Source organism: Scyliorhinus torazame, chromosome 7 (genome assembly GCF_047496885.1).
Source record: "Scyliorhinus torazame isolate Kashiwa2021f chromosome 7, sScyTor2.1, whole genome shotgun sequence".
Classification (NCBI taxonomy): Eukaryota; Metazoa; Chordata; class Chondrichthyes; order Carcharhiniformes; family Scyliorhinidae; genus Scyliorhinus; species Scyliorhinus torazame.
In genome coordinates this window covers 130,142,717-130,170,704 of record NC_092713.1, presented here as the reverse complement: position 1 = coordinate 130,170,704, position 27,988 = coordinate 130,142,717, and the positions used below count along the sequence as shown (strand labels likewise).

The 27,988-nt window shown below is 47.0% G+C and overlaps 1 long non-coding RNA gene across 1 annotated transcript in view; it reads left to right on the top strand.

The window, feature by feature from the left end:
* The window catches only part of LOC140427323 (uncharacterized), a 140,282-nt gene that overhangs the window by 31,333 nt on the left and 80,961 nt on the right, over positions 1–27,988 (top strand). The window contains exon 2 of the long non-coding RNA XR_011948470.1: positions 10,423–10,683. This is a non-coding gene — a long non-coding RNA (uncharacterized lncRNA). The remainder of the gene's footprint in view (positions 1–10,422; positions 10,684–27,988) is intronic.

Below are 27,988 nucleotides of genomic sequence, written 5' to 3'. Positions count from 1 at the left end.
TAGACTCAAGATAGTAAGAATTCTTTGAGTACTGGTGAAGGAAGTCCGGCTATTAGAGGTTCTGGAGGTTTTGTTCCGAAAGGAGAAGTTTTCCCTTACTCGTCCAACAAAATAAGTACACAACTTTAAATTTTAAGAGATGCAGGGGCAGATCAATCACTGATGGTGCCTAATGATCCAATTCATGTTTCGGATAGTTTTGCAGAAGAAAATATATTAATAAGGGAAATCAATGGAAAGGATGAATTTAAGAAGTGACTTCGTAAATGGAATTGACACAGTGGGAATTATCCTGAAATCACCTATTGAAGGGATAGATTTCATTCTTGGTAATGATTTGGTTTGTGGGGCAGTAATGTAGCGACAACTGTATTACAACAGATACTTGATCCTGTTGATCTGAACCAACTTTGGAATGCTTCCTGAAAAGCTGGTAGAAGCAGAGTTTTTGAATATTTTAAGACAGAGCGAGATAGATACTCGATTAACAAGAGAATCAGAGGTTATCAAGGGTTGGTGGAATGCAGATTTGAAGTTACTATCAGATCAGCCATGGTGGTGCAGGCTTGAGGGGCTGAATGGCCTACTCCTCCTCCTCCTTATTCGTATGGACCTGAACTTACCTGGAGTGCCATGCAAAGTCAGATTGCCACTCCGCTCCTACTTTTTTACCTTAAAATCTTTCTGGTCCTTTCTCACCAACCTTCCTACTCGGGTCAGGTGAGAACTGTGCAAGGCAGCATGTTCTCATGGCCTTCTGTCGATGGTTTCAGAGTTGGATGCAAGGAGACAGCACCCCCTTTGGTTACAGCATCGTCAGCCATAAATCAGATGGGTTTAAAAGTCCAGCCAATTTCAAGGAATCGAGTCCATATTGTCAGGGGTTCCCTGGTGCGGTATTGGGGTGGGGTGTGTCGGTGGAATGTCTTTACCACAGTCACCCAGAAGCTAGAAGTGGTTTTAATCCTTCTAACTTGTTCTGGGTAACTATTGATGTAACATGCAGCACCATCTAGATTTTGTGATTTAAATTGCAAACTTCAGATGATTTCCAGTGCAGACATTGTCCATTGGAGGTTTTCAATTCCTGGGCAATTGTCATGGAATCCTTATCTGGGAACATCCAGCATATCTTCCGGTACCCCACAGTACACTGCCCTGAATCTCCATAGTTATGGCCCATTTTCTTTTGTAAAAACCATTCGGCCTGGATGTAATCATATAATATTTAAATTGTAACTACCTCTGCTCAATAAGCTTGTGGGTGCTGGGTCAATCAACATTTTCTTTTTTTTTAATATGTATTTTATTACAAACATGTGTCAAAGCAGGTTACAGCAAATAAACATCCCGGGAAACAGACTTCCCAACAATCAACTATGCAGTCTGTCCAGATTTTTCCCCTTTTTCACTCTTCCCCTCTCCTCCCCTCCTCCCCCACCCCCCTATGACGAACAGCTTCTCAAACACGGTCACAAACACCCATCACCTTTTCTCAAAGCTCCCTGAAGAGCCCCTTAACTCATACTTTATCTTCCCTAACCGCAGGAAGTCGTACAGGTCACCCAAACATGCAGCTACCCCCAGTGGCGATGCCGCGGGGTTTGCTAGTGTCACACGGGAGGGTTTAAACTAGTATGGCGGGGGGGGGGGGGGGGGGGGGGGGGGGGGGTACCGGAAAATAGGTCAGAAGATGAAAACATTTAAGGAGAATGAGGGAATAGGGCCAGTATGGCTCTGAGGAAGAGCAGACAGGGAGATATTGCTGAAAACAACGGTACTGGTGGCCTGAAGTGCATATGTTTTCATGCAAGAAGTATAACAGGTAAGGCAGATGAACTTCGAGCTTGGATTAGTACTTGGAACTATGATGTTGTTGCCATTACAGAGACCTGGTTGAGGGAAGGACAGGATTGGCAGCTAAACATTCCAGGATTTAGATGTTTCAGGCGGGATAGAGGGAGATGTAAAAGGGGTGGAGGAGTTGTGCTACTGGTTAGGGAGAATATCACAACTGTACTGTGGGAGGACACCTCAGAGAGCAGCGAGGCTATATGGGTAGAGATCAGGAATAAGAAGGGGGCAGTCACAATGTTGAGGGTTTACTACAGGTCTCCTAACAGCTAGTGGGAGATAGAGGAGCAGATAGGTAGACAGATTTTGGAAAGGAGTAAAAGCAACAGGGTTGTTGTGATGGGAGACTTTAACTTCCCCAATATTGACTGGGACTCACTTAGTGCTAGGGGCTTTGGCGGGGCAGAGTTTGTAAGGAGCATCCAGGAGGGCTTCTTAAAATAACATATAGATAGTCCAACTAGGGAAGGGGCTGTACTGGACCTGGTATTGGGGAATGAGCCCGGCCAGGTGGTAGACGTTTCAGTAGGGGAGCATTTCGGGAACAGTGACCACAATTCAGTTAGTTTTAAAGTGCTGGTGGACAAGGATAAGAGTGGTCCTAGGATGAATGTGCTAAATTCGGGGCAGGCTAATTATAACAATATTAGGTGGGAACTGAAGAACCTGGATTGGGGGCGGATGTTTGAGGGTAAATCAACATCTGACATGTGGGAGGCTTTCAAATGTCAGTTGAAAGGAATTCAGGACCGGCATGTTCCTGTAAGGAAGAAGGATAAATATGGTAAATTTCGGGAACCTTGGATAACAAGAGATATTGTAGGCCTCGTCAAAAAGCAAAAGGAGGCATTTGTCAGGGCTAGAAGGCTGGGAACAGACAAAGCCTGTGTGGAATATAAGGAAAGTAGGAAGGAACTTAAGCAAGGAGTCAGGAGGGCTAAAAGGGGTCACGAAAAGTCATTGGCAAATTTTACACGTACGTAAAAAGCAAGAGGGTAGCCAAGGACAGGGGAGGGAATCTATGTGTGGAGCTAGAGTAAATGGTTGAGGTACTAAATGAATACTTTGCATCAGTATTCACCAAAGAGAAGGAATTGGTAGATGTTGAGTCTGGAGAAGTTTGTGTAGATAGCCTGGGTCACATTGAGATCCAGGAAGATGAGGTGTTGGGCGTCTTGAAAAATATTAAGGTAGATAAGTCTCCAGGGCCTGATGGGATCTACCCCAGAATACTGAAGGGGGCAAGAGAGGAAACTGCTGAGACCTTGACAGAAATCTTTGGATCCTCACTGTCTTCAGGTGATGTCACGGAGGACTGGAGAATAGCCAATGTTATTCCTTTGTTTAAGAAGGGTAGCAAGGATAATCTGGGGATCTACAGGGCGGTGAGCCTTATGGTCAGTGGTAGGGAAATTACTGGAGAAAATTCTTTGGGACAGGATCTACTCCCATTTGGAAGCAAGTGGACGTATTAGCAAGAGGCAGCACGGTTTTGTGATGGGGCGGTCGTGTCTCACTAACTTAATAGAGTTTTTTGAGGAGGTCACAAAGATCATTGATGCAGGTAGGGCAGTGGATGTTGTCTATACGGACTTCAGTAAGGCCTTTGACTTTCATGGCAGACTGGTACAAAAGGTGAAGTCACACAGGATCAGAGGTGAACTGGCAGGATGGATACAGAACTGGCTAGGCATAGAAGGCAGAGAGTAGCAATGGAAGGGTGCTTTTCTGATTGGAGAGCTGTGACTCGTGGTCTTCCGCAGGGATCAGTGCTGGGATCTTTGCTGTTCGTTGTATATAATGATTTGGAGGAAAATGTAACTGGTCTGATTAGTAAGTTTGCGGACGACACAAAGGTTGGTGGAATTGCGGATAGCGCTGAGGACTGTCAGAGGATACAGCAGGATTTAGATCGTTTGGACACTTGGGCGGAGAGATGGCAGATGGAGGTTAATCCGGACAAATGTGAAGTAATGCATTTTGGAAGGTCTAATACAGGTAGGGAATATACAGTGAATGTAGAACCCTCAAGAGTATTGACAGTCAGAGAGATCTAGGTGTGCAGGTCCACAGGTCACTGAAAGGGGCAACACAGGTGGAGAAGGTAGTTAAGAAGGCATACGGCATGCTTACCTTCATTGGCCAGGGCATTGAGTATAAGAATTGGCACGTCATGTTGCAGCTGTATAGAATCTTAGTTAGGCCACACTTGGAGTCGAGTGTTCAATTCTGGTCGCCACACTAACAAAAGGATGTGGAGGCTTTAGAGAGGGTGCAGAAGAGATTTACCAGGATATTGCCTGGTATGGAGGGCATTAGCTATGAGGAGCTGTTGAATAAACTTGGTTTGTTCTCACTGGACCGACGGAGGTTGAGGGGCGACCTGATAGAGGTCTACAAAATTATGAGGGGCATAGACAGAGTCGACAGTCAGAGGCTTTTTCCCAGGGTAGAGGGGTCAATTACTAGGGGGCATAGGTTTAAGGTGCGAGGGGCAGGGTTTAGAGGAGATGTACGAGGCAAGTTTTTTACACAGAGGGTTATGGGTGCCTGGAACTCGCTTCCGGAGGAGGTTGAGGAAGCAGGGACGATAGTGACATTTAAGGGACATCTTGACAAATACATGAATAGGATGGGATAGAGGGATACGGTCCCTGGAAGTGTAGAACATTTTAGTTTAGACGGGCAGCCTGGTTGGCGCAGGCTTGGAGGGCCGAAGGGCCTGTTCCTGTGCTGTACTTTTCTTTGTTCTTTGTTCCAGCAAAATTCGCCGCTTTGCAATCAGAGAGGCGAAGGCCACGGCATCGACCTTCCTCCTCTTCATGAGCTGCGGCTTCTCTGAAATCCCAAATATCGTCACCAAAGGATCCGGGTCCACCTCCTCCACCACTACCCTGGCTAAGACCGCGAACACTCGCGCCCAGAATCGTCCCAATTTTTCGCAACTCCAAAACATGTGCGTGGGATTCGCTGACCCCCGCCCACACCTCTCACACTCATCTGCTACTCCACTGAAAGGACCCACACATTCTCGCCCGAGTCCTGTGCACCTTGTGCACCACCTGAAACTGTATCAGGCTCATCCTTGCACAAGAGGAAGTCCTGTTTACCCTTTGCAGTGCTTCAATCCATACTCCCCAATTGATCTCCCCTCCCAACTCTGCTTCCCATTTCTCCTTGATCTTCAGCACCCGCTCACCTCCCTGCTCCCTCAACCATTTGTATATATCCCCAATTCTTCACTCCTCTTCCACATCCGGAAGCAGCAGTCGCTCCAGTAATGTGTATCCTGGCAACCTAGGGAACCCCCTCCAGACCTTTTGCGCAAAGCCCCTAATCTGCAGATACCTGAACTCACTTCCCCTCGGCAGCTCTACCCTCTCCCTTAGATCCTCCAGACTGGCGAACCCTTCCTCCAAATACATATCCCTCACCTTGACCAGCCCCACTTCTCTCCACCTCCTGTATACATTTTCCATCGCCCCCGGCTCAAACCCATGATTCACGATCAGAGCGGCATTAGCACCAACATGCCTTCCATCCTAAAATGTCTCCTCAGCTGATCCCATATTTTCACAGTGGACTGCACCACTGGGCTCCCTGAACACCTACTTGGAGCCGTTAGCAACGCTGCTGCCACCATAGCCCTCAAACTGGACCCCTTACAAGATTCCTCAATCAACATTTTCAAGACAGTCATCAGGAGAAGATTGTTGGGTCAAATGGAAAATGGAGCCAAGGCAGGTAGACGGGGTCATGATACAAATCAGCCATAAGCTTACTAAATGGCAGAACGAGTTCACTGGACCGAATGGCACAGTCCACAGTTGAGCCGATCTTCTTTTGGTTTCCTTTTCACTGCTGGCTGGCATGATGTACGATTGTGTCTGTAGCCTGCCCATGCTCTGAGGCACAAAGTCAGCTTCGGAACTGCCTAAAAATTCAAATAAATGAGTGGTAGCACGGGCCAGAATTTCTGTCTGTGTGCATTCAAAGACAAATTAATCTCATCAAAATGCACAGTATAATTGTTTGTTAATGATGCTTCCTTCAGGGCTATCACTCATTCCAGAAAAGTGTAATGGTGGTTGGCATCACTTGTGGTGTAAATTGTTTTTTTCTCCCCCAAGTTATTGTTTACCTTTCACGTTTATCTGTGTTTTCAAGTTTCTTCACAGATTTAAGCTCAACCTCGTACGAAAGGCAAAGGAGTTTACTCGTGCTGTTCAGCAATTGTTTTATCATCTGCAGTGCATGCAAAACAATTCCACTCCAGCTAAGGAGAAAACTCCATTAATTAACTAAATGAAGGTGTCAGTGTAATACCCTGCCTCAGGGTATCACACCTGCTGGAGTCAGAAGGTTTTGGGTTCAAGTGCAACTCCAGAGAGTTGAGTGCAAAACCAAGGTTAACACTTCCTACAAAACTGAGGGAGTGGTGCACCATTTGAGATCTGGAATGAGGGGCGGAATTCTCCATCCCACCGCAACAGTTTTCTGGTGCGGCGCGCCCCCGCCGAATGCTGGATTCTCCATCTCGCCAGCCGGCTAATGGGGTTTCCCATTGTGGCCAGCCCCACGCCGTCAGGAAATCCCCGGGTGTGGGTGCGCTGCCGATGAAACGGAGAATCCCGACAGCAGAGAGTCCATGTTTAACCAATCTGCTGAATATAAAAGATCCTATGTAACTATATTTAAGAGCCGAGGAGCTCTCCTCACTGTCCTGGTCAATATTTATCCTTCAATTAAAGTCACTTAAATGGATTTATCTGGTCATTATCGCATTTGTGTGTGCAAATTTCCTGCACGACAACAAGATACATCTAAAGTATTTAATTGGCTGTTACGAGCTTTGGGATGCCCTGAGTTCATGCAAATAAATACAAGTCTTTATTTAAATAATTTCATGCATGAAATGCTAACTGAGGTATTTTGCTACCTTGCTCAGTTTGACACTCACCTGAATTGATCAAAGAAGCACCTTTCAGCAAAACATTCTCCGCTCCCACCTACATGTTCAAAGAAGTTTAAGACTTCCAAAAGTTTTTTTCTAAAGTGTCATGTGAGAGTACCTTTAAGAAATGGGTGTTTATACAAATATCTGTAGTGGATGTACCTTTAAGAAATGGGTGTTTATCAGTGATGTCAGAGTGTGAGTGGAGCTGGGCTGTCTTTTAGTTTCGTTTTGAGAGCTGGATAGCTGCAGGCAAAACAAGGAGCTGCATTAGGATCTCTCTGCAAACTAGAGACTGTATCCAAATCAGTTGGGTGATTTCAAAGTGCTGACTGCTGACAGTAGTGAATTAAAACCTGAAGCGGGATTTTCTGACCCCCCGCCGTATTCTCCGGTGCTGTTTTCGGGCGGGGGCAGAGTTCACGCCATGACGATTGGGGGCCATTGACAGCGGCCCCCCCAGCAATTCTCCAGGCCCCAATGGGCCGAGTGACCATTAGTGTTTGGCCAGTCACGCCGGCGTGTGTTACGCATGGTCGCACATGGCGGGACCTGGCAGGTAAATCGGCTGGGGCGGTCCTCAGGGGAACCGACCCTGGGGGGGGGGGGGCCATGGTGGCCTGGCCCTCAATCAGGGCCCACCGATCTGCGGGAGGGCCTGTGCCGTGGGGGTTCTCCTTCCTTCCGCGCCGAACCCTGTAGGGCTCCACCATGGCCGGCGCCAAGCCGAGAACCCCCCGCTCATGCACCAAAACATGCTGGTGGTTCCGCGCTTGCACGAGATCACGCCGGTCCTTTGCCGCATGCGCGAACTCGCGCAGTCCCTTCGCCGCCGGCTGGAGCGGCGCCAACCCCTCCGTTGTCCACTAAGCCCCCGAGACAGGTGAGAATTCCTGACCTTGGGGGCCTGTTGATGCCAGAGTCGTTGGTGCCGCTTTTCCCGCCGGCGTGGGGACTTAGACCCTGGAAAGGAGAATCCCGGCCCTGGTGCATCACACTTGTAAGGTAGGCCTGTGTGCTCCCCATAACCACAATCTATTAAAAGTTGTGGGTCAGGTGAACTCCATGATTCACTTTGGGGTTCTCTAAACCCTGGCCCAGAACAAAAAGGAATTAAAATCATTATATATTTCCATCTATCTGCAAGAAGTCTTGTATTACACAGGAAGTCCGTTGACATCTTCATCCAGCCTCTTTGCATTCAGTATGTCTCAATGTTTCATCTCCTACGATGTGGGACTGCTAAGTACCAGCTACTTCTGCTTCCATTGGTAACTTAATTGGTTGTTCCATTGCAATATGAGTAGATATTCCTCAAATTAGTGTTAAAATAGTGTTTTATGCTAATTGGATTTAAATATTTAGAAGAAGCTGCTTGACATTAGTAAAACTCACAGCTCCTGAGGAGATGGATTTTTAAACTGTACCACCCATAGCATCCAAAATGTAATTCACTTTTGTTGCAGTCATTATGATCAACTATACTTGCAAGAGCATATTTTATGTACCATCACTCCTTGTTGGGTTCATTAAGAACATAAGACATAGAAGCAGAAATAGGCTACTCAGCCCATCGAGTCTGCTCCACCATTCAATGAGATCATGGCTGCTCTAATATAATCCTCAACTCCACTTACCCGCCTTATCCCCATTACCCTTGTTTCCCTGTCTGATTAAAAATCTGCCTATCTCTGTCTTGAACATACTTATAATGCAGTCTCTGCAGCTCTCTGCAGTAAAGAATTCCACAGATTCACAACCCTATGAGAAAATAAATTCCTCCTCATCTGTGTCTTAAATGAGCGAACCCCTTACTCTTTGATTATGCACTCTGGTCCTGGACTCTCCCACAAACAGAAACAACCTCTCAGCATTTACCCTGTTAAGCCCCCTGAGAATCCTATCCAAGTTGGATTTATATCTTCTGATCTTATTTCTGTTGTTTCTTTATATGTCTGCAGCAGAGCTTTGTCCTTCATTTTGGTTACACTGTTCGCCATGCCTGTTTCTGCCAAACTCTTGACATGTTTCAGTTTTGTAGTTGTGCTATTCATGGCTTTACAACCCTGTCACGGCTTTGGGCCGTTCCATGGCTTTTCCTTTCAATGCCTCCTTGTTGTCATTCAGTTGGTTTGTCAGCTCTCCTGTCTTTTTCTTGTCGCTTTTAGCTTCTCCCTGGAATATGGAACATTGCTGAGTCTTCTCTGCCAACTGGTTCTTCAGCATGTTCAGAGTGACATTAAATTCATTCTGCTTCTCTTCGTAAATTTCCAGAGGCACAGACTTTGATCTGAGAGATCGTTGTAGCACGTGAAGGTCTTTCAATAGGTTTACCTTTTCTTTCCAAAGATCACTTGCTTCATCTTGCTTCTTACTGTAATTCAGCAGGGTCTTCTCGCATTTCTTCTATTTTTCCTCCATTCTGCTGTTTAAGACAGTCTTTATTTCTTCATTTAGCTGAATATATGCATACCTTTTACATTCGATCTTGAAAGACAATCAGCTGTTCTTTCAACTGTTTATTTATATCCGGTTGATTTCTCCCAATTCCCGCTTTGATTTGCCAACTATGGAATTGAGAATCTTTATTTCCTCTTTGTACCTTTATGTCCACTCTGAAAGGTGTGCGGTCAGACCTCAAAAGAGCCTGGTTCATTGAAGACTTCATTTTGTTGTGTGTTTTTAAAGGTATATACTCAGCTTGAATCTACCACTTCAAACCTTCCAGTTCAGCTCTGATCTGAACATTTTATTGTAGAACAGCTTCATTACTTTTTTTGCATATTTTACTTCTTTTGAGTTACCTCAGATAGCTTTCCTCCATTAAGAGCCATCTGCTCATTCCACACTTCCATCTGCTGTTACAGTTTGCGTGCTATGTCAGAACTTTCCATAAGCTCTATTTTTAAGCATTTCAGCTGCTTCTCATCCATTTATTTCTTCTGCACTAAACTCGCTGACTTATGCATTTTGTTGCACTGACATGGTCGGCAACCATCTTGTGGGTTAATTGAATATTGTTTCACTTGCTCTGGTCTTTTCTGTCAACCTGTCTTTGGAGTCCTATGTTGCACTCTATCTCTCTGGGGTCTTTGATTACCCATAATGCTTTATAGGGAATGTGCTAGAATTCTAGGATCTGCACTGTCCACAACTTGGAGTTTTAAATATCTATCAGTCTTTTAATATCAATCAAAGCCTTTTAATATTTCACCAAATGTTGTCAAATTTTGATTTATTCATTGGCTGTGGAGTACTTCACCTGCAAATGAACCAAACACAAATAAACATTTGTGAACTTGTAATTCTTCTGATTCCTGATGTATTCTTTTAATTCTCCAACAAATTACAAATGTTTTTTCCTTTACTACCACTCTTGGATCAGGTTTAGCCATTTCTTTTTCGAAAAACAGTTTGGCTCTTCTAATTTTCTATCCATGGCTGTTTTTAAAAAAAATTTGTTGCACATTTAAATATTGTTGCCCCTTTAAGGTCGTATTTTCAGTCAGGTTGTCTTCAGTCTTGTCAGTTTTGTTTTTAATTTTCATGTGCTTTTACAATTTTTGGTATGCACTTTGGCGATGGGCTGACTCATTCTCTTCTTTTTTCTGCAGGTATTCCCTTAACTTGCAGGCATCTTCCAGCTTCTGCAACCTGCTGAGCCCCTTGGAATGGGGCTTCTTCTACAATGAAGTATAGCTTCTTTTTTTGTAATTTTGCTCACCTGTCCTATGATCTGAAACGTGCCTTCACATTGCATCACTCAGGATCTTGCAATGGACCTCCATTCATTCTGGTGGATTCCTCAACTTCCAAGTCTGTAGTGAAGCTTCAACCTTTTTGTCAACTTGTCTTCTTCGGGGCATGTCTCTCTGGTAAGTCTCCAGCTGCTTTTTGTTTTTCACATCTTGAGATTTTGCTCTGGCTTCATTGTTTAAGTGCCAGATTTAAAAGCGCCCCTGACCACCAAGGGGTTCATTTGGTGTCTCATTGATGAAATCCTGAGGCTTGTATGTTTAAACTATTTGTATGTTTTGAACTATTTATTGGTAATCCTGGACCATGTACAGCGAACCATGTTATGGCCATACACGATGTTGCTCCATTGCAGGTTCCTTCCACATTGTTCTCTGAGTCTGTTACAATGTGACTCTATACATCATGCAGTAGGCAGTGCTATTCTATGGGCCCACGTTAATCTTTGCTCCAGCGAGCACATTTACATTACAATGGCATTCAGCATCACACAATAGATATGCATCAGTATTTGACGATAAAGATCGCTTTTTGTACACCAGCAAACACTTTCCTAATTAATGTAAGTTCCATTGTCTATGATTCTCTACTTGAACATCACTGTGTGTGTGAGTGGGTGTGTTAGTGTGCTGCTCCCACACAAACTACAGGGCCGCTGATTTGTGTCCATCCAATAAATTAATTTGGTGAGAAACAAGAAGCATTAACAAAATATAAGTGGCAAGATTCCTAATCTTGAAGTGGAGCTCATCGTTTTTTAAGGGTTTTTAAGGGTGGATGGGGAGGGGGTGGGGAATGAAAATTTGATGGTTGCCTTTCTGAAGATAAGCTTTTGTAATAGCGTGAACAGCAATTAGAGCTAAGTGCATTCCAAAAATTGGTGTCGTGTAATATTTTACTCACTCAGCTGGGAGACTAATTTTACACGCTTCAAGTATTCAAATTTTGGAATTGAAAATAAAGGTTGATTTAACTAATTTATTTAAAAATCACAATCTCGTAATCCTATTTACAGAAAATTAACATTGCTCAGATTTCTAAATGCAAATCTCCTTCGGTGGATGAATCAATGAGTATGGAATGCATTCTTTCTCAGCTCCTTTCAAATGCATGTTGCTACCTTAAAAAAAATCCCTTTTCTCCTTGCTGCTTCTATAAAGGTCAGTATTCACTATGTTTCAAATGTTGTGTGCCTAATCTTGTGCAGTAACCTCTAACTGGGATAAAGGATGATTTTTTTTATACCGAGGTTCCTGCAGGCAAGTACTAATATTGTCAACAAAACTGAAGTTTGGGTTTGCCTTTGAGGCAGGCAAGGGTATTTTCAATAATGGTTTCTTAATGTGTTCAATTGGTAAACTATATTAAAAGTGACAGTTCATGTATGCATATAATTAAAATAAATGATTACTAGAAACACAAGCAGATATGCACAGAAAGCACAATTTTTAAAAAAACTGGTGCATGTGTGGAATAATCTGTTTTACTCGGGTACAAAATTGGACATTACAAAATAGGCACTCCAAATTAAGATGCCTTTGTGTTCAATAAAGGCAGAGCTCCATCCATCTCCAAGCAATCAGTCTCTGTGAGATAATGTGCCATGAAAATGGCAAGTCTTTTAGACAAATACAATTTGTGATGTTTTTAAGATGCCAGGTTTTTTTTGAAGGTTGCTAGCTAAGGGATCTACTCATCTATAACCTGTTCCTTTATTATTAAATGACATATGCATTTGCAAACAGATGGATTTAGATCAGAGGTAAATGTACAATCGGTGGACAAGATCCAGGGGCGAAATTCTCCCGAAACGGCACGATGTCCGCTGACTGGCGCTCAAAACGGCGCCAATCAGACGGGCATCGCGCCACCCCAAAGGTGCGGAATGCTCCGCATCTTTGGGGGCCGAGCCCCAACATTGAAGGGCTAGGCCGACGCCGGAGGAATTTCCGCCCCGCCAACTGGCGGAAACGGCCTTTGTTGCCCCGCCAGCTGGCGCGGAAATGACATCCCCGCGCGGCGCATGCGCGGGAGCGTCAGCAGCCGCTGACAGTTTCCCATGCATGCGCAGTGGAGAGAGTCTCTTCCGCCTCCGCCATGGTGGAGACCGTGGCGGAGGCGGAAGGGAAAGAGTGCCCCCACGGCACAGGCCCGCCCGCGGATCAGTGGGCCCCAATCGTGGGCCAGGCCACCGTGGGGGCACCCCCCGGGGCCAGATCGCCCCGTGCCCCCCCCAGGACCCCGGAGCCCGCCCACGCCGCCTTGTCCCGCCGTTCAAAAGGTGGTTTAATCCACGCCGGCGGGACAGGCAATTTATCGGCGGGACTTCGGCCCATTCGAGCCGGAGAATCTAGCGGGAGGGCCCGCCAACCGGCGCGGCCCGATTCCCGCCCCCGCCGAATATCCGGTACCGGAGACTTCGGCAACCAGTGGGGGCGGGATTCACAGCAGCCCCCGGCGATTCTCCAACCCGGCGGGGGGGGTCGGAGAATGACGCCCCTGATCTTGAAAATGGGAAGTGCAGTTGGGAGGGGAGATCAATTGGGGAGTAGGAGTGAGGCACTGTGTAGGGTAAACGGGACCTCCTCTTGTGCAAAGGTGAGCCTGATACAGTTTAAGGTGGTGCGCAGGGTGCATATGACCCGGGCGAAAATGAGTGGGCTCTTTCAGGGGGTAGCAGATGAGTGTGAGAGGTGTGGGCGGGGGCCAGCGAATCACGCGCACATGTTTTGGCGTTGTGAAAAATTGGAAAGATTCTGGGCGGGAGTGTTCGTGGTCTTAGCCAGGAAGAGATGGACCCGGACCCTTTGGTGGCGATATTTGTGGTTTCAGTGAAGCCGGAGCTCATGGAGAGGGAGAAGGCCGATGTCGTGGCCTTCGCCTCTCTGATTGCACGGCGGCGAATTTTACTGGAGTGGCGGTCGGCATGGCCGCCGGGGGTAGCGGCTTGGTTGGGTGACCTGTACAACTTCCTGCGATTAGAGAAGATAAAGTATGAGTTGCGGGGCTCTGCAGGGGGGTTTGAGAAAAGGTGGGGGATGTTTGTGACCGTGTTTGAGGGGCTGTTCGTTGCAGGGGGATGGGGGGAGGAGGAGGGTGAAAAAGGGAAAAAAATCTGTACAGACTGTATAGTTGATTGTTGGGAAATAAGTTTCCTGAGTGTTTATTTGCTGTAACCTGTTTTGATACATGTTTGTAATAAAATACATTTAATTAAAAAATCCTGATCTTGATCTCATAATTAATTTTCAATGTTGCTGCTTATTCCACTTCTAATAAATATGAATATAAATATGAGTTAAAGACAAAAAAGGTGGATTTCTAGTGAAAAGCTTGTAGAATGAGAATGATCTTGCTATATTAGTTTCACAAGAAGGTTTCTCTTGTCATTGGAATTTATTTTGAGTCCCAAATAACCATGTTATAAATAGAACATGCCACATTCACCAAAACTATCATCTTTTCTGTGCACCCTTTAAATCTTTGTGTTTCCACATGTCGTCTCAACTTCAACAGCGAACTTTAAAAAATTTTAACCACACTGGTAGTGATGTGGTTTCTTCAGAGAACCTCTGTGCATCGATATATGTTAGCTGATTTAATAAGGTGGCACCAGTAGTAATCTGCACTTGTTTGTTAAAGGTTTCAAACAGCACAGTGCATTGATGCTTTGCAGAGCTATTTAAAGAGTGGAAAAGTGGGTGAGCGTGTTAAACGTTTGGGGAGTTTGGGGGAATCACGTGATGTGAGTACGGGAGTGCCTGCGTTTTGGCGAGCACTGGCTCTGCTCATCTTTTAATCTTTGTTTATATCCTTGTGCCCATCTTTTTTTTTATGCCCTTTTTTTGATTGACATGACCTTTACTATGTGCTGAGATTTGCTGTTCACTTTTTCAGCACTTTTGAATTGAGACAATATGCTTTAATCCTTGTTGATTTGTGGAGGCTGGAGGGTGTTGTCTTTGATGGCGCCGCTGACTTTGAAGGGTTTCTCACCCTGACCATACGGTGCACAACAACGGATGATGGCTGCTAGCGATGAAGGTGATCTGTCTGATAGTTTCGGCTCTGCAGCGCAGAACGCTAAAGCTCAATTTCAAATGTTGCGAGGTGTCGTTATGAGGATGATGGCGGCGTGTGAGGAGGTTCTTGTTGCAGAGAGAGCACTCCCTTGGTGGAAGCTCACCTCTGCATGGTTGAGTTCCTGTTGCATGGTCTGTTGCCCATCCTGAGGAATGCGGATGAGGACTAGGGGAAACCGGTCAAGCCTGGTGCCTCCAGTGGAGTGGTGGAGAAGGGCCCAGCTGAGTTTGAGAACTGGCTGCCATGTTTTGGGAATCTTGACCTGGAGGGCAAGCAGCTCAGATCTGAAGGAGCACATTTAAACCTATCTCTGAGGCCTGGGGTTGGGGTGGCCTTCCAACCTCTGGTTCTGTGTGATCCTGCTCCTGATATTGGTCGAGATGGGTGGGGTCACCTGAGCTGGCCAGGACATACCCCCTTGCTGGGGCCTAGGTAGTTGATCATCTGGGCTCAATTGATTTGGCATTTTGGAAGCAATGAGCCCGTGTTCTGATCGCTGGAATCCTTGGAAGATCCTGAAGAGTGCTCTACATTTCAGACTCTACTTTATCCTTGATGTCTACTTTCTTTGTGTGCCTTGTGGAATGGTCTTCATCCTGATGACTACCTCGCACCTCAGTTGTTATCCTGGACCTTACTCCCTGATAATCATGTTTTCTGTTAATGTTATCAATTTATCTGTTTGCAGGGTAGCAAATATTTCATGTGTGACATCCTGCACTGTTGGTTATCCTGATTGAAAAGGTTTTACCATGTCAGGTTGAATATTGATTGCGGGATTTATGTACAGTTTCTTTATCCGAATATATCCCTGGGGGAGGATGAGCAGAGCTGGAGCGGGAGGAGGAGTGGGGTGGGGGGGGGGAGTGGTAAGGTTAGTTCTGTCCTTGTTATGTTTGAGGAAGGTCCCCCATAGTCAGATTTATTTTAATTTTTGGCAGCGCCTTTTTCTTCTTCCGGTCCAGACAGGCTGTGTATTATCCTGTTGAAGACTGGGGTTTGTTGGGCCTCTCTTTAGCCGGGTGTTAGTATAATTTCTTGATTTGGGTCTCCCCCTTTGATTATTTTACCTGCCGTCAGAGCTCTTGTGTGCGATGCCTGTCTGAGTATCCTTTATTTGGTGATAGGTGGTGTGTCTAGTGGGATGGTCCCGTCAATGAGGGTTTCTTTTTTCTCTTCTCTTCTCCTGTTGGGCGTGGGGAATTGGTCCTGTTGTTGGTTTGTGTCTTGGATAGTCTTGGGGGAGGAGAGGTGCCGTGTCCAGTACAGGACCAACCTAGCTTAGCCTTGGAGGGTGTAGGGACTGGGGTGTCATGGGAGTCTTTGAGGCCAGTTCTTTAATCTTTCTTTTTTCTTTGTGATAGTACTGGGCTAGGCCAGGCTTGGCATCATAGTCGGTGTCCTGTTGCTCTTTGGATGGGGTTATCTCCCTTGGGGGCGCAGTGGAAGAGTCTAATGTGTGTAGGTCAATATTCGGAGAGAAGAAGGATCTGAAGGTTGTGTCCAATAATCATCCTTATTCTTTGGAGTTGGAAAGGGCCCATTTGGCAGTTGGTTGGCCGCTTCTCGTCTAGTCGTAATACCTTACTAGGTGGTTTGTGAGTCCGAAGGATCTTGTTCTCCTTCTTCACTCTTCTTCAGTCTTTGAGAGGTTTTGGGGGTGTTGCTTCTTCTTCTCTCTTAGTATTGGTGCCTGTCAGGCTGGCTGTGGTGGTGTTGGATGGTGGGCCTTGGTGTCATGGACACTCATATGGACCTACGGTGGCTTTTGGATAGTCTAATCCTTTCTTCTTTTGAGTGGTCCTGGTTGTGGGGGGGGGGGGGTGTCTCACAGTTACAGGAGGTGGTGGGTCAGCCCCTCCTCCCAGGGCGCTCCCCAATCTGGCAATCCCTCTGACAGCCCTCTTTTTTATAGGAGGCATTCTGTTTCCAAGCAGATTCACAGAACTTCCTTGAAGTGTACCTTATCTGCTCATTCCAGAAGGTGTTTTTTTTTTATTGATGTACAGCCACAGACCATATGGGACCATAGATATCTCTCTCTGTTATGGAGAGAGACAAGTGGTCATATAACTTGTGGGGCACCAAGCGTGGACCAAGGTAAGGGGGCTGGCCTTTGTAGCATTGTGTAAGCCAGGAGATCATAATTGTTCTTAATTTGCAGTAACCCTACTGGCCATAATAAAATCTTGTGTGAAGCAAACACTGTGTTCAGATTGAATATTAGAGTTGATGAAGAGTAGAACGGCTAAAAATAGTTATTTGTAATAAACCAGCAATATGAAGCTGAAAAATTGTGGCAAATAGAATTACATATGAATACTGACTGAACATACAAATTAATTATTCTTTTTAAGGAATGTTTTTTGATGACATGTGTCCTAAAATGACATTCTAAATTGCCAATAAATTATCTCTTAGGGCCTGAATTTTCACTCATGAGGCAGGAAGATCAAGTCAGATAAAAACTTTCCTAACTCAGTAGACCAATCCAAGCTCCTGGTACAGAGTGTCACAAAGAGAGAACGGCAAGAAGAGGCAGTCACAATGGATGCAGCCTGTGAGTACCGACGCTTGGGGTACTGTTCTGCAAGAGCTTCCATGACCTGCTGTGCTCCAGTGAGATGAGTTGCTTGACAGAGCACTTGGAAATCCCTGTGATGGATGTCAATAACTTGACATATCAGCTGGGGCACAGTTGCCGTGTATCCCTCCTCTAACATGGCCGAGTGTATGGTTACAGCACTTTAGTCGATTCAAGTAGTTATCAAGTAGGGAAATTGATGTTTAATGATTAGTTTTAGTTTTGTTGACAGACAATCGAGATATGGTTTTATGCTGAGTTCTGGGACCACAAACTCATCACACAACATGGTCTTAGCGTCACACTCAAACAGGCCCATATTTCTCGAAATGTAGACACCAAGATATTGGCAACGGTGCTGGCATTAAGGTTGGAAGTGTGCCTTCCCAGGATGATTGGGCAGGATCAGATGGGATTCATTAAGGGAATCGAATGTGCTGCGGTTGCTGAATGTGGCATTTACTACAGCAGAGGAAAGGGAGTTGGAGGTGGTGGTGGCATTAGGTGTTGAGAAGGCATTTGATCGGGTGGAATGGAGTTATCTGATTGCGGTGTTGGAGAAGTTTGGGATTGGGCCTATGTTTTGTGTGGGTGAAGTTGCTGTATAAGGAGCCGATTTTGAGCGTGTGCGTGAATGATATGAATTCAGGGTATTTTTTGTTGCATTTGGGGAATGAGGCAGTGGTCCCCAATGACCCCCTCCCTTCTGTCTGCATTAGCGATAGAGCCCTTGACTATTGTGCTGAGGAGCTCCGAGTTGTGGAAGGAGGATCGTGATGGTGGGGGGAGGGGGGGAGTGCAGCAAAGGGTGTCCTTGTACGCAGAGGATTTGTTACTATACATTTCGGAGCTTGGCTCCTCGTTGGGCACCATAATGGGTTTGACTCCAAGATTTGGGTAATTTTAGGGATATAAGCTGAACTTGGGGGGAAAGTGAGTATTTTCTAGTTTCCTCTCCAGGGACGGGGGTTGGGGCAGGGAGGTTGCCATTCCATGTGGCAGCGTCTCATTTAAAATATCTGGGGATGCAGGTGGCTCGAGACTGGGCAGGTCTTCAGAAGTTGTATTTTTCAGTCTGGTGGGGAGGGACAAGGCAGATTTGTTTCTCTGATAATCTTCCTCTGTCGTTGGCGGGCTGGGCGCAGGTGGTGAAGGTGAATGTTTTATTTTTGTTTTGTTTCAGTGTTTGTTTTTATTTCAGTGCCTGTCTGCCTTTTTGTCTCATATTTTTCAAGGGGGCGGACAGGCCAATTTCTTTGTTTGTCTGGACAGCGAAGGTGGCCAGGTTAGGAAGGTGGTTCTGCAGAGGGGGCGGTAATCGGGTGGGCTTGGCCTCCTGAACTTGGTGTATTATTACTGGGCGGCGAATGCGGAGAAGGAACGGGGTTGGAATAGGGAGGCGGAGGCTTTGTGGGTAAGGATGGAGGCAGTTTCATGTAGGGAGTCTGGGTTGCAGGCGCTGGCAACGGCGCTGCTCCTGTTGACTTCAAGGAAGTATTCGGGAAATCCAGTGGTTGTGGCCATACTGAAGAATTGGAGGCAGTTACGTCAGCACTTTAGTTTGGGAACGGGGTCAAGAGTGATGTCGATCAGGGGGATTCACAGGAGGATGGATGCGAGGTTCTGGGGATGGGAAGAGAAGGGAATCGGGGAGACGAAGGATCTGTTTCTGGGAGGGTGGTTTGTGGGAGCGTTGAGGGGTTGAATGAGAAGTCTGGACTATCTGACCTTCCCGATCGTGCCCGGGATCGTTATTGGAAGAGGTGCTGCCAGCGGGTGGGGGAGGGGGGGGGGGGGTGCTCGATCTTGTGTACGAGGCTGGGGATGATGATGCAGCTGAAGGTGGTGCATAGGGCCCGCCTGACGAAGTCACAGATGAGCCGGCTGTTTGAAAAGGTGTAGGACATCTGTGAGTGGTGTGGGAGGGGTCCTGCGAATCATCTGCATAGTCTCTGGCCTTGCCTGAAGCTGGAAAGGGCCTGGAGATCAGTTTTCAGCCCTGTCTTGATGGTTTTGTACGTAGATGTGCCTGAAGGGGAAGGGGGGGGGGGGGGAGAGGGTGTGTTTATTGAGTGGGGGTGTGATGTTTTTTGTGAAATGTGAAATGGTGAAAATTGGACTAAAAGTATTAAAAAAACACAGAACATATGGCCCTTGAAGCTACTGATGTAAGACGTCAAGGTTGAACAATTACTGGTACAGAGATATCCACTTACCTGGAAATTCAAATCATCAGTTGTCTCTCGAAATTCAACATCCTGTTGTGTAAAGAGAAACAAGTATTGTAATATTCACCTTTGTGGTTTGAATTAGTGCAGTTCAACTTCTGATGTTTAAAGGAAATCGCTTTATTTAACACAATGTAACCATCTTTGATTTTGTAAGTTGAGAATCAAGTTCTGTAATTAGCTTTTGTAACACTGTAGCTATTTTAAATGTTAATCTTCATTCTTTGGCGATCACTCGCTAACGAGTATGATTGTCCACCTAAGAAACTCCAGGAGACTGGTTATTGGTCCTGTGGGCCCTTGCGTGGCTGATGAGCCCTATCCTGGAGCCGCATCTCTGACTGCACACTTTGCATGTTTTTGCGGGAGGTGGGATTGGTCTTTGGTCTCCAGATCGCGGAGATTCCTTTCTCAGGCTTCTTTTCCGGACCTCCACTTGCCGTCAGGTGATCTTGAAAAATTGTGTCCTTTCACTCAGGAGGTTCCTCCAAGTACGTCTCTTCTGACCTAGGGTTTCCCAGGCATTGACGTCAATGTTGCATCTCTTGAGGTAAGTCTTCTGGGTGTCTTTGAAGCACTCAATTTGTCCTCAAATGCTTCAACCTTATCTTTTGCACAGATGTGTTGGGCTCCCCAATCATCGAGGATGGAGATATTTGTACAGCCTTCTCCTCCAGAGAACTCTTTAATTTTCCACCACCATTCATGACAGGATGTACTCCGTATTGAACCAGGGTTGATCCCCTGCCTTGCTGGTAATGGTAGACTGTAGCGTATATTGAGTCATGAGGCATCAGATTATGGTTGAATACAATTCTGCTGCTGCTGGTGGCCATAGGTGCATCATGGATGCCCAGTTTTGAGTTGCAAAGGCTATAGCTGCTCCCATCATCTCACTCCCATTGTCTAGCCTTGCTTATTGCTCGTGGGGCAGTCCCCGCACCCCCCCCCCCCCCGATAAATGAAAAAACAATAACATTATCCATTTTGGGGATAAAACATTCCCATGGTGCAGTCCCCATCTCAGCAAAATTTCTAACGGGAGCCCTATACCGAACCAACATCACTCCCAGCAGTCAGCCTCCCCCCCCCCCCCCCCCCCCCCCCAATAAATATTCCCCATACATCATAAAATATCTCCCATCAACTCCACAAACAGAAAAACAAATTTTATCAACAACTATATACAGGTAGCAGGATTCTCCCTTCTTTTTTTTTTAATGGTACAACTCAGTTTTATTGCTAACATTTATTTACAGTGGTAAACTGGCTACTGAGGTTCGATCATAACCCTAGAATCTGTGGACCTAATCCTAATACTATCTTGGAGTGGCACTCAGCACATGGTGGATGTCTGAGTGACTTACTGTGAGCTCTGTGCCCTGAGCTGTCTCCTGCTGGAATCCCCAGGAAGTGTCCTGTTCCCTGTTTTGTACTGTGTATGCTCTTGCCTGTGATTGGCTGTGGTGTTGTGTGTGTGTTGATTGGTCTGTTGATCTGTCCATCAGTATGTATGTATGTATGTGCTGTGATGTTTACCTAAATATCATGAAATCTCCCCTTTTTTACAAGACCATGTGCCTATGTGGTTACAAATAGAGATGTGTACTGAGTGCAGCTGGATGTGTGTGTGCAATATCTATAGCATGTACATGGGGCTAAACTATATACAAGGGGCGATGTCGGGTGTGACATAACAACGAGGTTGTACCATAAACAAAGAACGGGGAAATGTTGAACGACAAAAACGAACTCCTGTAACGACAAGGAAGAACAGAAACATATTAACACAGTGGTATTATGAGTTCAATGTACAAACAGGCTCATAAGTCCAGTCTAGTAGGTGGGCGACGAATTCGGGTTGACCGTTCATCACCCGGGTTGACAGTGTTAACTTGCAACGGCTGGTGGGTCCGGATTCTCCCTTCTGAGGACTAGGTCCCCATGCCGGCTGGAGAACCGGCACCAACCACTCTGGCGCCACCAGCCCCCGCAAGTGCGGAATTCTCCGCACTTTCGGGGGCTAGGTAGATGCCGGAGTGGTTGGCACTGCTCCAGCCGGCGCCGAAGGGATTGCGCGAGTTCGCGACCGCTCGGCCCATCGGGCCCGGAGAATTGCCGGGGCCCGCTGCCAACTGCCCCCCGACCGGTGTGGCGTGAACCCTGCCCCCACCTAAAAACCGGTGCTGGAGAATACGGCAGCCAGCGGCGGGGCGGGATTCGTGCCGCCCCCCCGGGGATTCTCTGACCCGGCAGGGGGTCACAGAATCCCACCCTATCCCAACACCCTTCCCAACCCACAGAAATCAAAGATCACCCACAACATATCAACTAGACCCAAGTCCGTGCATTTTAATGAAGGCGGCTGCTTCCTCTGGTGCCTCAAAGTAACAGTCCTTAGACACATATGTGACCTGTAATCTTGCCAGGTATACCACCCTGAGCCAAACACCTTATACAGAATGGCCTTAACCTTATTAAAGGCGGACCACTTCCTCGCAAGCTTGGTCCACACTTCCTGGTAAATCCTCATGAGGTTTCATTCACACTTCGAGTAACTATGTTCTTTGGCCCACTTCAGGACCTTCTCCGTGAAGCTGCAAAATTGAATAATGATCACTCGAGGTGGCTCGTTCGGTGGCGGCATCTGCCAAAATGTCTGATAGGCCCTCTCCAGCTCTGGGGGGAAACGCGAGACCACCCTCCCCCATCATTTTCCCAAGCATCTGTGTTCGAAATTAAGTGGGAGTCGGGCCCTTCACCCCCTCCAGTAGCCCTACGACTAGGAGGTTCTGCCTCCTTGACCTATTTTCAAGATCATCGGCCTCTGCCTTCAGCCTCTTATTCTCATTGCCCACTGCCGCCACCTTGGCTTCCAATGATGCAAGCTGCTCACATTACCTCATCAACACTTTCTCCACACCCTCTAGCACCTCGCCATGCTTCTTTACTGTCTCGGTGGTCTTATCAATGTTCACCCGGATGGGACCCTGTGCTTCCTCAATTCATTTTCGCAGACTCTCTGACACCAACTTCCATTGCTTGTCAAAGTGTTTGTTGAACTCCTTTGCAAGAACACACAAGAGCATGAATCTTTTATGTTTCAATGAGATCACCTGTCATTCTGAGTATTCGCCCAATCTGCTCAATCTTTCCTCATAAGAGCGGCGGCACAGTGGTTGGCACTACTGCCTCACAGCTCCAGGGTACTGGGTTCAATTCCGGCTTCGGGTGACTCTGTGTGGAGTTTGCACTTTTTCCCCGTGTCTGCGTGGGTTTCCTCCGGGTGCTCCGGTTTCTTTCCACAGTCCAAAGATCTGCAGGTTAGGTGGATTGACCATGCTAAATTGCCCCTTAGTGTCCAAAAGGTTGGTTGAGTTACTGGCTTATGGCTTAGGGTGGAGCCGTGGTCTTAAGTAGGATGCTCTTTCCAAGAGCCGGTGCAGACTCGATAGACTGAATGGTGTCTTTCGGCACTGTAAATTTTATGATTCTAAGACAATCCCTTCATCCCAGGAATCAACCTGGTGAATCTTCTCAGAACTCTTTCCACTCCTACCTCTGTGACAGGTATTTTGGTGAGGGAGAGGTCAAGTAGGCTTTCGCCCTCTTGTTGGTTCCCTCACCACCTCCCACAGGCCTAGTCTGGCATATATGTCCTCCAGGACTCTGCCAGCTCAGTCATTAGTGGAGTTAACGATCCATTCTTGGTGATGCCCATTGAAATCCCCAACCCCTTACATTCTGTATCCTTTTCACCCTCAGTCCTTCTTCTGGGTGGTGTAACATGGGGGAGAACGGCCAAGGGGGGCTGGAAGGTGGTAATTAACAGAATTCTCTCTTGCCCTTTTTTAAAAAATGTTTCCAATTAAGGGGCAATTTTAGTGTGGCCAATCATGGGCAGCACGGTAGCACTGTTGCTTCACAGCGCCAGGGTCTCGTGTTCAATTCCCGCTTGGGTCACTGTCTGTACGTTCTCCCCGTGTCTACATGAGTTTCCTCTGGGTGCTCCTGTTTCCTCCCACAAGTCCCGAAAGATGTGCTGTTAGGTGAATTAGATATTCTGAATTCTCCCTCAGTGCACCCGAACAGGTGACGGAGTGTGGCGACTAGGGGAGTTTCACAGTAACTTCATTGCAGTCTTAATGTAAGCCTACGTGTGACACTAATAAAAATTATTTTATTATTATTATTAACCTGCACATCTTTGGGTTGTGGGGTGAGACCGACACAAACATGGGAGAATGTGCAAACTCCACACAGGCAGTGACCTGGGGATCATCCTCGGTGCTGTGAGGCAGCAGTGCTGACCACTGCACCATCCTGCCGTCTCTTCCTTGCCCTTGTTTGATGTGATACTTAGGGAGTTCATGGGATTCGGAGTCACTGTTGAGGATTCCCAGTGCAACTCCCTCCTGGTTGTTTTAAAAAAATTCCAGGTTCATTACTTAATTAAATTTAAACTCCACCAATTGATCTGATCTCGAGTCCACAGCAGCCTTTTAGTCAGGGCCTATGGATCACCAGTCCAGTAAGATTGCCACCATGCCATCATCTCCCAGCTGAACGCAAGCTTGGGGAAAATCACCTTATCTTTTGATTTCACACTTTTCCAGCCTTTCTGACTAACTCTTGAGTTGAACAATTTCGGATTTTGTTTTCTTTTTGATGCTGTTTCTCTTGTATTTCTTTCATTTTGTTTTTGGGTGCCAACAGTTTGTAATGCTTCGTCTTGTTCAATTTACACCTTTGCGAGACTCAAATTATTTATCCCACTGGCATTCCATTGGCATTGTCTTGTGCTATCATTTATTTTATCATTAATTCTCTCCTGCCATCCGCCCTATCACAGAGCTTTCCTTTTGTTCTTTTACACCCTTTCCCTCGTTCCTTGCCTCTGTCCTTGCTTAGATCCTGTTTTGTGCCTAACTTTCCCCAATTCTGAATAAAGGCCATTACTGTGAAGCATTAACTTTGTTTCTCTCTCCACAGATGCTGACTGACCTACTCCATAATTTCAGCACTTTCTGATCTTGATAGCAGGGGCGTCATTCTCCGACCCCCCGCCGGGTCGGAGAATGGCCGTTAGCCGCCGTGAATCCCGCCCCTGCCCCTGCCGAAGTCTCCGGTGCCGGAGATTGGGCGGGGGCGGGAATCGGGCCGCGCTGGTTGGCGGGACCCCCCGCTCAATTCTCCGGCCCGGATGAACCGAAGTCCCGCCCAGAAATTGCCTGTCCCGCCGGCGTAAATCAAACCTGGTATTTACCGGTGGGACCAGGCGGCGTGGGCGGGCTCTGGGGTCCTGGGGGGGGGGCGCGGGGCGATATGACCCCGGGGGGTGCCCCCACGGTGGCCTGGCCCGCGATCGGGGCCCACCGATCCGCGGGCGGGCCTGTGCCGTGGGGGCACTCTTTCCCTTCCGCCTCCGCCACAGCCTCCACCATGGCGGAGGCGGAAGAGACTCTCCCCACTGCGCATGCGCGGGAAACTGTCGGCGCCCGCTGACGCTCCCGCGCATGCGCCGGGAAACTGTCAGCGGCCGCTGACGCTCCCGCGCATGCGCCGCATTTCCGCGCCAGCTGGCGGGGCAACAAACGCTATTTCCGCCAGCTGGCGGGGCGGAAATCCCTCCGGCGTCGGCCTAGCCCCTCAATGTTGGGGCTAGGCCGCCAAAGATGCGGAGCATTCCGCACCTTTGGGCCGGCGCGATGCCCGTCTGATTGGTGCCGTTTTTGGCGCCAGTTGGCGGACATCGCGCCGTTGGTGGAGAATTTCGCCCCAGATCTCCAGTATTCTGATTTGATTTTTGTTGCTTTTAGACTGTTGCTTTACTGCCAAGAGCAGGGTCTGGTGCCGGATATAAGGTGTCGCCCTGTGGGCGGCGCTCAGTGAGCACTCATCTCTCTGGCTGGCGAAGTTCTCCGTTTATTAAAGCCTTCATTTTACGAGTACACTCTCTCGTGTCATAATTGAGGGCATACCACCACACAATAGAAGCAAGGAGGGGTGGGAGCTGGTGCAAGTGCTGTGCACCACTGTAAGCAGAGTTGCAAATGAAGCTCACCATTCCAGGGTGCCCTGTGAAACCAATGCAAGTACATGGTGGACTTGGTACTGCAGGAGAAACTGATCTGCGCTGCCTTGTTAATGGGTGAGAGAAGTTGTTTATTTTGCAGTTGTGTAGATGGGGCTGGTTCATTGAGTTGGCTAGCACGTGGATCAGAATAATGCCAACAATGTGGGTTCAATTCCCGTTCCAGCCGAGGTAGACGAGGGACATCACCCTCCCCCTGCCGAAGACAAAGGAAAACAAAGCAACTACCACTGATAAATACTGCCAAGAAACTATTTCCGGATGTAGCAACAGAATTCATTGAACCTAGGATGTTCGTAGAAGCAAAGTACACATGAATTAATAAATGTTGTACAGGCCTTCTCCAGCCAATCATTTGTGGGCCCTAGCTTTAAATGAATAAAGTGTTTAGGTAATACAGAAAGCATTCTACAATGAAATTGTTTCTACAGTGTTGGTGTCTGGAGCTGCTATCATAAAAATACTTCTGCTTCGTATGTCAACTGGAAAGAGTGACATTCACAGAAGCCTGAGGGTCGGTTCCTTCTCTGTCATCTTGGTTAAGAAATAATGCAGGGTTTGGAAAGAGATAATCCTGAACGTCCATTGTTTGCTAAATCCACAAGCAATCGCTCCTTTTTCTTTTGTGGAGTGTGCCATGTTGACATGAACAAAATAAGCAAACTCCGTGTCTCTGTGTGTCAAAAACATTGAGGTGAATGTTGATGCCTGTCAAAGGTCTTTTTATGTGTAATCTGTAAGTATCTGCTCCTCTTGTGCTTCTCGAATTAGTTGTAAGTGGCACTATAATCATACTGACAGATTAATGCCCTTCTTTACTTCAGCTGAGAGTTCAGCGTCTTCATTTTTTTTTCTTTTCTTGTAAATAGACAGGCAATCAGAAATGTCATGGAGTTCAATGTCAGAGCTAGGAAATTAAATATGTTTCTATCTTTTGACACTTGACATTAACCAGCGTACCCACATCAGGTACAAAAAGGGTGACTTGATCCATCAAGTAATGAAGCCAAACCACAATTTTGTGCTGCACAGTCATACCAAATTTGTTTCATGTAGGACCTCTACATGCAATATTCAGAGAAGGTTTTCATATCATCATTCAGGGATCCGGGTCACAAAATGGAAGGACAATGCATGCATGAGGCATTAGAATACCTGAGCAAGAGACCCTAGCTGTTCAAGTGAAGACAAGCATTCAGCAGAGGGCAGTAGAGCGGAGTTGCTGATTGTTGCGGGGCCAATTTGCATACATCTGTTGTGCTCACCCTAACTTGAAGGTGGTTTGTGGAGGAGCTGTTGTCAAGTGACACTTAAACCCGAAACACTTCTTCAGTGTTTCCCTCCCTACTCCCTCCTCTAACCAAAAAAAAAACAACTGCTGTAAAGATCAAGAGGAAGGCTCGAGGGCAGGTAGAAGTAGAAAGAGGTTGAACCGTGAAGTCACAGCCTGCAGGTAAGGGATTGGCTGGTGACTGGTAAGTAGTTTTTCTTTTATTTTCCCTCCTGTGTTATCGTGTGGGGCAAGAGGTTGCTGAGTGTGTGCTTGCTGTGAAGGGGAGTGAATAACAGGTAAGCTCTTTCTTTCTTTTTCTTTTTTTATCGAGAGGGGATGGCAGGGAAGGTGGTGCAATGTTCCTCCTGCAGAATGTTTGAGGTGAGGGACGCCGTCAGTGTCCCTGCTGATTTCATCTGTGGGAAGTGCACCCATCTCCAGCTCCGCAGAAACCGCGTAAGGGAACTGGAGCTGGAGCTGGATGAACTTCGGATCATTCGGGAGGCAGAGGTGGTCATAGATAGAAGCTTCAGGGATGTAGTTACTCCGAAGAATAAAGATAGATGGGTGACGGTGAGAGGGGCTGGGAGGAATCAGTTAGTACAGGGATCCCCTGTGGTTGTTCCCCTTAGTTACATGTATACTGCTTTGGATACTGTTGGGGGGGGGGGGACTTACCAGAGGTAAGCCATGGGGTACAGGTCTGTGGCACAGAGTCTGCCTCTGTTGCTCAGAAGGGAAGGGGGGAGAGGAGTAGAGTATTAGTCATTGGAGACTCCATAGTTAGGGGGATAGATAGGAGGTTCTGTGGGAATGAGAGAGACTCGCGGTTGGTGTGTTGCCTCCCAGGTGCCAGGGTGCGTGATGTCTCGGATCGTGTTTTCGGGTTCCTTAAGGGGGAGGGAGAACAGCCCCAAGTCGTGGTCCACATAGGTACCAACGACATAGGTAGGAAAAGGGATAGGGATGTAAGGCAGGAATTCAGGGAGCTAGGGTGGAAACCTAGATCTAGGACAAACAGAGTTATTATCTCTGGGTTGTTACTCATGCCACGTTAAAGCGAGACAAGGAATAGGGAGGGAGAGGAGTTGAACACATGGCTACAGGGATGGTGCAGGAGGGAGGGTTTCAGATTTCTGGATAATTGGGACTCATTCTGGGG